Genomic DNA, 10168 nt, shown 5'->3' with positions numbered 1-10168 from the left:
CATGGTGACATGACAAACTCAACACAGTCATATCAAGGAATTTATCTGTTTCTATCTTCTTTCCTGCCACCAGCTATATGAGAATCATTTACTTAAAAGCAACTTTGGAATACAAGTATTTTGACCTCAAGTATATCAAAACACCTCCAGGCAACCTCCATGCAGGACCAGCTGAGTATAGACCCATTTCCACCATGACATGAGGAATAATGTCATTTGATCTCATTCTTTTTATCTTTTCTAATGCTTTTGTCTCTTTTGCCTACTCCTCCTGTTACCTGCTGTGCAATATGCACCTTAAAAGATCCAGGGTACATTGTCTCAGAGAAATAGCAATTAATTATTAAACCTGTCTCTATAACAGCCTTCCAGGTGTTGAGACAATCTGTAAGCTAAGCACTGATGTTTATCTCTGTAACATGGCACTACTGCATGAAACCTGTCAGCCAAACTGCTGCAGAAGCCTTTCAGTTTTATTCATTTTTATTTTTATGGAATTGCCTTACAATGGAAAAATGCCTGTTTACAGAAAAAAAGAGACAATCTGTGGTTAAATCCTCCCTTTTGTCCAGTTCTGGGCAGGCATGTGCCACCATGCAAAAGATCACACTGATTTCAATACTGTCCTTAACAGCTTTGCTGTGTAAGCAGTCAGGAGCTGTAAACCTGGAGCCAGGCTTAGATGGAGCACTTGCCATTTCCAAGCCAGCTCATTTCTTGGGGGATTACAGATGTCTACACATCATCTGACTAATTTCAAGGTTGTCCGTGGAAGTGGAATGGAGTGGGTGAGGGCTGAGAATCTGCTGCCAGCAAAAAAAAACCAAAATTGTGGGATGAGATTTTGTGCCCTGCAGTTGCCAGATGAACTTTGGTGATTAGATTCCTTTGTCTGCCATTATCAGTATCATTACAGTTATTTTTTTCATGGCCTATAGCAACACATTAAAAATCCCTTTCAGGGATCTAAAACTATTGTCCCAATCACAGTGCAAACAACCTAAAAGTAACTTAATAAACACTAGAAGAGTCCAGGTTTCTTACGGGTTTGTTTCTCATGATTATTTGGAGGTACAAATTGAGGCACTTTTTTTGGTGCCTAACTACTGTATCTCCCTTATGAACTTTTTGGTATCTACTAAGATAAAATGTATCTGCTACTTTTCTTTCTGGCATGTGACTCCAGGGTTCCTCTCTGCTCCAGCTGGCTGCCTGCTCGCACAAAACTTGCAGGAATTCAATTAGCTTTAAGGCCACTCTCCAGCAGCCAAATTAAATCAACTAGTGTGTTCAACAGTTTTCTGAGGATGTACAGAACATGATAGCCCTATTTCCTGAGGAAACCAGACTAGCAATTCCTACTTCTAAGACCTAATCACTTGCAATGGATGTATGAAATAAAGACCAAAGAAAGGCCAAAGTTAGGTAATAAGAAGTTGAACATTCTATTGTGGAAGAAAATGAACATCAGTCACAGTACAATGCTGACGGCTGGCACTAGCTTTGCAACCAGGCAAGGCATTTAAAGGAAGAAGGTGGCGAGGTGGCATTTTGTCCCAAATCATCTTATATATATGCAAGGCAGCATGGGGGGAAACTCCACTCAAAGGGAACTAGTAGGAGATGTACAAGCCAAAGTGGTGTGTCAGATGAGCAGGGATGAGCTTTTCCACCCTGGATCCATGTGCTGTCCAGGGAGACTGACCTGCCTCCAGCTGTGCCCCAGGACTTGCCATTCCCACTGCCTTTGGCTTGAGGGCTCATCTTCCAGCTGAGCATCTCATGGAAACACTCCTGCTGCCTCAACCCAAATGGAGCAAGGGGAAGTGTACTTTGTAAATTCAGACTTGAGCAGGTGGACACCTGCTGCTGTGGGAAGTCAGCAGACAGTAACTTTTTGCACTGTTTGCAAAAGAGGTGTCTGCCCACACTCTCCACGGGGCAACTGGTCCTGGGGAGGGACTGTGATTTCAGGCACCTTCTGTACAAAAGTGAAATGCTTGCACTTTTCAGTATGGGGAAGGGAAAGGGAGTTAATGTGTGTTGAGAGACATCTCAATATGTTTCTGGCATTTTCTGGGTTACAGGAGACATCTGGGCTCTTAACTTCTTGCATGGGTGGGTACTGGAGGTTTGGATGGAAAGAAAACCGAAATTTAAAGCATTTCTGTGGCATGCTTTGGCTGAGTGAAAAGCAGCAGCAAACAAGTGCTGGTGGCTGAATGGTAGGAAATGTGGGCCACAATGGCAGAGACAGGACACAGTACAAGGTTCTGTGGAGCTAGGACTACTCACAGGTTTGACTGCTTCACATATCCATAAGGCAATGTCACGCCTTCCATTTGATCAAGTGAAGATGAGCCTGGAATAAATAAATGTGAGAATTACGACCAGAAGCAGTAACAAATCAGACATGTATGCTTTGCCTCTAGAAAAACTGCTCTTCTTCCTCTACCTGCATCAAGAGCAGGAGCCGACTCTTATCAGCTCTTTCCCTTTTCTAGCTCTCTGCTGTCAGAGCTACCTTTTTCCAAGGGAGCTTTTTCCCCACTGGCTAAGCCTGATGCTTTAAGGCCCACGAAGGCTTTAAAGCTGCTTACAGATTGCAATGTGACCTTTTTTAGACTTCAGACTGAGATTGACTCATGTGAACTCAGAGTCCCTGAACATGGGTAGCAAATTGTCTTTCATATTTCTAAACTGTCAGATAGTAATTAGTTATAAATAATAAATGTCATGTGGCTTGCAAAATACATATCCAGCCTATTTAAGAATATTTAATGCTTGTGGTATTTTTATCTTAACTAGTGGTTTCAGCCATTGGCCTCAGAACTGCCTATAGGAAGGAAGGAGAAAGGCAAATATCATACATTATACTCTTAAAAGGTGAAGAAAAGAGAAGAGTAAGCCAAAGACAGAACTTGGATGACACCCAGGAGGAATGAGGATGCACTTGTGCATGCATTAGCCATCATGTTTGCAGTGCTTTGCAGAAAGGCTGCGCTTGTTGCCAGACACCAGGCAGGAAGATTTTCTGCAAGCCCCATCCTCAGCATCTGGCCTCTGGGAAAGGCAGGACAGGAGGCAGAGCAGGTCCCCACTCCTCCCAGCTGCACCCAGTACTGACTGCTGTGCCAGTCTGCAAGGCAGGCAGGGCATACATATCTTGGCTCCACGTAAATATTGCATGATTCCTCTTTCCTCTCTCCAGTTCACTAAGCTCTCATTTCCTATGCCTCTGCTAGCGCAGTTCAGGCTGAAAAATAGTCTTCGTAATGCCCAAGCTTGTTTGCTTTCTTTGGGGATGTTTATTTAATATCTCCTCACTAATGAGTCAGGTTTTTTCTATGATCCACAAGGCATCAATATTGCATGTGCTCAGAGACCTGAAGGCTAAGAAATACATGGATGCTAAGCACTGTTAACAGCAACAGCTAAACAAGCCAGGGAACAGCCTGAACTTCTGGAGCCAAAGCACATAAAGGTTAATGGGCAAAATGCCACAGGAGCCATTCTGCAGTGGGAATTTATGATTTACAAGCATACCAGGAAAAGACTGCTTTAATCACTAGATTACGCTAAGTACTTGTCAATTTTAATATAGTAAATCACTATTTTTTTCCTACTTCAGCATCAAAAAGCTTCCCTTCTTAAATATAGAAACATATAATCAGATTCTTATCAAATGCTTTCCCCCTCCTTCCCCAAGAAAAGCATTAATGTTATTAATAACACCATCAAGATCTCTGAGAAAGGAGTGCAGAGGATGGGAGCAGATTTTACCTCTTCCTCCCTGTCCCTATCCTGTTTTGTGCCTCCCATGTCTATTTTCTGGGAGGCACTTGTCCCATTTGCCTGCGCTGCCCTCTGGGTTATTTTCTTCATGACTTGGAGTTATACTCTGAGCACAGAAATCCCTTGATGCCCTCCCCAGTAGCTCTGTGTACCTCAGTTGCCCAGCATGCTCCTTGGACAACAATTTTGCCAAAAAGAAGGGGAGATGATGTTGAGGAGCCCCCCCAACCACATGTCCCTCATGCCAAGAATGTGCCACTCAGAGGGTCACCCCACAGCCAAGGGAAGCTGCTGCAGGAGTGAGGCAGCAATCCTGGCTTACCACCTCCTGAAAATGGTATGCTAAAAATTCTATTATGAGCTTAAATGGTATTTATAGACACCATCAATCACAGAGGTCCTAAACACATTAAATCAAAATTTGTTTAAAAAACAGTGTTCTTCAAGACTCCTAAAAACAGCTCAAAAAGATGATATCACTATAGCCCTCTCCTAAATTTCATGGCTTCAAGTAGGTCTCTGATGCTCAGCAGGACTTGGTTTACACTGAGGCTCAGTGCCTGACACTGGTATCCATCAAAAAGGGGAACAGAGACAGCAGGAAGCAAACTCAGACTGACCCCTTCTGTTACAGGGAACAGGGCTCATAGCTCCCTTACCTTAATGAAACAAGAGTCAGCAATGTAAGATCAGTACAGATGTAACTGTACAGTAACATCACTGCAGAATAAGCTAGAATCAGTCTCACAACCTTTAGAATTGGTAAAAATCAAAAGAGAGCACAAAACCAGAGCCCTATCTCTAAGCCAAGGCAAACAGCTGACCTCTTGCTCTGTTTTTAAACTCCAACCCACCCCTCCCTGTCTCTGACCATAACTGGGCACAGCTGGGTGCCTGCTGCTCGCCTCCAGCCGGGGGGAGGTTGAGGCAACAAACAGAAAACATATGTGAACTACAGACCTTGCTAAATTAGCTGTATGCAGTATTTTTCATTCTTGATGTGGTGGCATTTTAGGCAGCTTTGGAGTGCTCACAGGGGTGCAGTTTCTTTGGCTAAAGCTTGCTTTTTGGTCATCTGAACCTAATTTATGCAGCTGTAGCAGATGTGCCATAGCCAAGGACAGAGGGATAGCAGCAGGCAGTACCAGTATACCAGCAGTATGATAGGCACGGTTCCTCAGTCGTCAGTGGACAAGTATATTGCTATCCTGAGTTGGACTCTTAGGTCTGAAATGAGTTACGCTCTTGAATTTGGATTTTCCTGGCTACTTGTGTTTTTATTTATGCTTACCAATTCATTAGTGCTGCTTGCAAAAATAAGATAGCACTTACATGCTATTCTCAAGAGAAAAAGCATTTTACATTCTGAGTTTTACTAGAGCAATGGTACTAGAAGCAGAAATAAGGCATAAGTTAGTGTGTCTTGTTGCAGTAATGCTGCTTATTCCCTGCATAACTAACCTGCAAGGGTGGAGGAATATTAAGTAGGCCACTGATTTTCTTATTCCTGCAAAATCTCTACTGCAATTTTAAGCAATGTCTATACCTATCATGCAACAGAGTAAGCTGTGATGCAGTTTGCTTTTTCTTCATTAATGTAATTTGTTCCTATCCTTTCCTCAGCTCTTTTTTTTTTTTTTTTTTGGTTACTCTTCTGCAGAAAGTCAAACCACAGGCAGCTTTCTTCTACAGACAAATCCAATTAGTTAAGATTGTGGATGGATTAAGATTTAAGACTCCACAGAGAAGTTTGGATAGAAACCCTTTACATTAGCTAGTTCTTATTCAAAAACAAACAAGGATGGCGGGCAGCACCACATTTAACTTGGGGACTGGTGGGTGGAAACCACCAGATAATTAAAGATCTCTCTTTATCACCATTGAAAAGGGAGGGTCAGATAAGGCAGGATTATGACCCATTACTGGCAAGGACAGGTATGTAGGTCACCGTGTCACATGGAAAGATGCAGAGCAGAACCCAAGCAGCAGCCTGCACACAGTGGCCCAGATCAAAGCAAAAATTGGGGACACCTTCAGAAAGAGCTCTGCCCATGGATCAGGGAACAGCAGAACAAAGAAAAACACCATACTCTTTTCCCTCTGGAAAGACAAATGGTCATCTTGGCTGCTGTCAGGAGATAGCTGATGAAAGAAAAAAACCTTTAATGAGGAATTCCTAGGATTTTTTAGAGCCAGAAATAGGGAGGGCAAACAGGTGCGGGAAGTATGCAGACAGCTGCATGTACAGCACGAGTGACTTCTGCTTGATCCCACTCTTCCCGGAGTTCATTCATCCAGAAAAACAGTTAAAGTGAGGAGAAGGGAACAAAGATTTCTCTCCTAAGTCATGGAACAGAAATGAGGCAGATGGCAGGACTAATACAAAGGTTTCAGGCATTCATTTTTTGGGAATGGGTTAGGTAAGATCTGAATCCACCTTCAGCAGGGTGAACCATCAACTAGTCTGCAGCTCTGGCTGAATAGATGCTATTGCTCTTGGAAATAAAAGTTACCAGCATGTAGAAGCCAATAAAGTCCACATGGCTAAACTGATGGCATGAGAGAATCCTGGAGGACCAGCTACCCAGCAGGAGTCAATAAGGGTAGAAGTGCTGACAGTCACTTCTCCACTGCTTTCTAGTGATGAGTATTTAGATCCGTGGTGACTCCAGAAGGCACCATGCTTGTCACCTGCCGGGCAGTTCCCTTGATTATATGGTGTTGCACAGCAATAGTATCTATTTCCCTGGATGAAGACGTGGGTATTTCAGGACACAGTATTTTAAATAACTGTTTATACAGTAACAGCTGGCTGCAATGAAGTCATCAAGTGTTTCTGAGGTTACTTAGTACTGCAGAAAAATCGAGCAAGAATCTGCCTGAGCTCCTTAAACATGGCCTGTGTCCCAAAGGGCACCACAAAACCCATGAAAGTGGCAAGGGCTCAGCACTGCAGCAGAAGTTGCTTTGGGTACTAGCAACCCAAATTTTGGCAGTCTTTGATCTAACAGCTTGAATACTAGGGGAGAGTCCTAACACTGCAAAAGCCGCTTTTATGATGAGGGTGATTAAACTCTGGAGCAGGTTGCCTAGAGAAATGGTAGATGCCGCACCCCTGGACACTTCCAAGGCTGGGTTGGACAGGGCTCTGACCAGCCTGATCTGGATGAAGATGTTTCTGATCATTGCAAGGTGGTTGGACGAGATGACATTTAAAGGTCCCATCCAGACCAAATATTCTGTGATCTCAATTGCATCAGCTATTCATGCTGCCCTCATCAGAAAGGTACTTCTGCTGCTACCACCTCTGAGCAGAACACTGCCAGTTTACCAAGAATATCTGCCACCAACAGAGCTTATTAGAGGATAAGAGCTGTCTTGTGTGAATATTGAGTTGGAAATGCATTTTCTTTTTACATAGTAATAAATCTGAATGTTACAACTCCCTGGAAAATAATTGTTTAGGATTGATCATAATGGAGAAACAATTTTTTTAAGAGTATGCCTGTAGAGTTTTTGTGTCATTATGAAAACAAACATCTTATATGGAAGAAGAAAATGTATTCTAAAAAGTCCCCAAAAGTGAAAGCTAGACACTTCACTACCATCCAAACTTCGCAAAACATTAATTTCTGTAGAAATTCTAATCAGTATAGCAATATCCAACAAGGTGTGCTGAAAAATGATATCACATTATATGGGCCAAAATGTACTTATAATGTATTTGTAATGACAAAAGAATGAGGTTGATAAATGTAGCTTATTTCACTCCAGGGTGGGGGTGGTATGAGAGATCTGCAAAAGGCTGGTGGGACCGAGGTGAGCCTATGCTAAAAGAACTGCAGAAGGAGCTGTACCATCATATCTCTTCTAGGGAGCAGTAGACAATATGAAAATATTAGATTAGGGGCAGAGTAGTCATTTTGAGCAACTTTGCATTTAAAATTGGCAAGCAAGCAGAAGGTTGAGAGAGACCAGGAACACAAAACCTGGGTTCCAGTATTAGCAAGTCAAATTGCGAACTGACATCAGGGACACGGTGAGGATTACGTCATTAATTATGTCACAATATTTGGTGCAGTTTCCTGCAGCTCTTTCTCCTGCAACTGTTTCCAGCCTTGAAAGTTTAGAAAGTATTAACCAAGCACTCCAAACCAAAAAAGTAAATAAAAAAGCACATCAAACAAATTATTAAACAGCCCCAAACTCTCAGCTCAGGCTGTGTGATGGTCTGAGTTCAGCTGATAGTGCCAGCTGCTCAACTGGAAAAAATTTGATTTTCTTGAGGGGAACGTGACTAAGAAGGGGTATCTGTTATTAAAGATAAGAGGCTAAAATACAGTGGCAGTGAGGTTGGTAGGAAGGAATAGCTGTAGTTTTCATGTGACTTTGTCTGTGTGAGAGATGGAGCTAGGAGAAAGACTAAAAGTGGATCCTAGCTTTCATGCCAACCCTTACTTGCTCCCCATCTCTTTCATATATTTCTTACATAGCATTACAGAAGTTTTTGGACACCTGAGAAATGCATCACTAACTGGGATATATATACACATATAACATGTGTGTACATATTCATATATATCTGTGTATGTGTATTTTAAATATCTGCAACCCTTTAGTCACCTTGGGCTGTGTAAGAAGCAAGAGCCACAACATGCAAGAGGTACCAAAATAAGAATGTAGCTGCCACAAATCCATCTTTAATCCTCCTTTAATTACATGGGCCAGTGGGGCATTAACGCTGAGACAGCGCTGTGCTGCAGAGAGCTCCAGCAAGTGTAAAGGAAGCAGCAGCACCTGATGATGCAGGACCATACAGGACAGTGAGAAGTGAAGGCTGTAATTAGGAAACCACTTTATTGTGAAGCAGGCAGCCCAATGAAAGCAGCTGATGAGAACAGCTGACTGCATCTGTATTGACAATAGCCTGCTAGCATCATTAATATCTGTCACTGTTCCCCCCCACCCCAGCACATCTCTGAGGGCATAGAGTGAGGTAACCTCCCCACACCATAATGACCAAAATCCTCAGTGAATTGCTTTGCTGAGAACTGCCCTGAATTTCTGTGCTGTGATGGCCACTACGTCGGGTGTGGGGGGAAGGGTTTCATCTCTGGGCTCACCTATGGCAAACAGCCAAGAAAGGATGGCTGCATCTTACTCCTGCTTTACATACATGCGTGAAGGACATGGAGCAAATACAGAAAATATGACTAGGCAGTGATAGATGCAGAGAAACAGAGTATGCTCAAGCCCAGCAGAAAGATAACAACAAATGCAAAGCACTTCTACAGAGATCTTCCTCAGCAAAATTAAAATGCTCCTCACACACCTCAGTGAATTCATCACTCTTGGCTCTTCTGAGAGGGGGCCAAAGCCCAATGACCCGTTGTCCTCTCAGGAAGACTGGGGCAGAGGGAGAGAGCAAGGTGCTTCTTTGAGGCCTGACACATGAACAGAAAATGAGTCTGCTAACTTTCAGTGTTTAATTCTGAAAAATTTAACTTATATGCCTCAAAAAGTCCTTTGGAAATCCCTGACTGATCTGTCCCTTGCACCTGGTACCCCATACTTTCTTCCTCCCTGGGGGTACTTTGTGCAGTCTGGCTTGGAGAAGCTGACAGCTTTTCTGTGTATGCTGAGGGACTAGCCCCCTGCTTTTCAGCTCAGCTGTTAATGCAAGTGGAAATACATCCAGGAAGAAGTTTGCCCTTTTGCTGCCCTTGATGCACCTAGACTGAGCCTACAGCATTTCAGGTCTCCAGAGCTCTCTGTCTAGCAGCTTGTGAAAACATTCTGAGTTTACTATCCTTTTAACCAGCAAAGAAAATAAATCTTCCTTGCCATAAATGCTAATGTTGGTGCACTGAGAAATCCAAAGGGAGGCTGCAGAGGGAGAGAGAAACATTCCCCATTCGATGATTAAAGTGCCAGTTCATGAAAGCTGACGTCAGCACATGCTTTCAGGGTGGCAGAGCACTTTGCATTTATCCTTTCCTTGTTTGTGCTCCATCTGGATGGGCTCCAGTGGAAAAAAAAAAAAAAAAAAAAGAGGGAAAAGGAGAAGCTAATGCCTTTCTAATGCACTTCTGAATTCCTTTGGTTTCACACAGGGAGCAGGGTCTGAAACATGTAGATTCTGCTTGCCCAGTTCAGTGAGATAAAAGAAACCAAAGGCAGCTGGTGCTCGGGCCAAACTAAGTCATAATTAGATTGTCATAGCAAACAGTCAGCTGGGGCAGCTCAAAGAAAGACCAAAGGGAGCACACAGGTAAATTACATCTTAGCATTTGATAACTTGCAGGGACATCCCTGTTTCCCATCAAGAAGATTCATCCCAACTCACAACTGCTTTCATATAAAGTTATGAAAT

The sequence above is a fragment of the Vidua macroura genome, chromosome 3 (genome assembly GCF_024509145.1).
Source record: "Vidua macroura isolate BioBank_ID:100142 chromosome 3, ASM2450914v1, whole genome shotgun sequence".
NCBI classification, from domain to species: domain Eukaryota; kingdom Metazoa; phylum Chordata; class Aves; order Passeriformes; family Viduidae; genus Vidua; species Vidua macroura.
Note: the sequence above shows the minus strand (reverse complement) of the source record.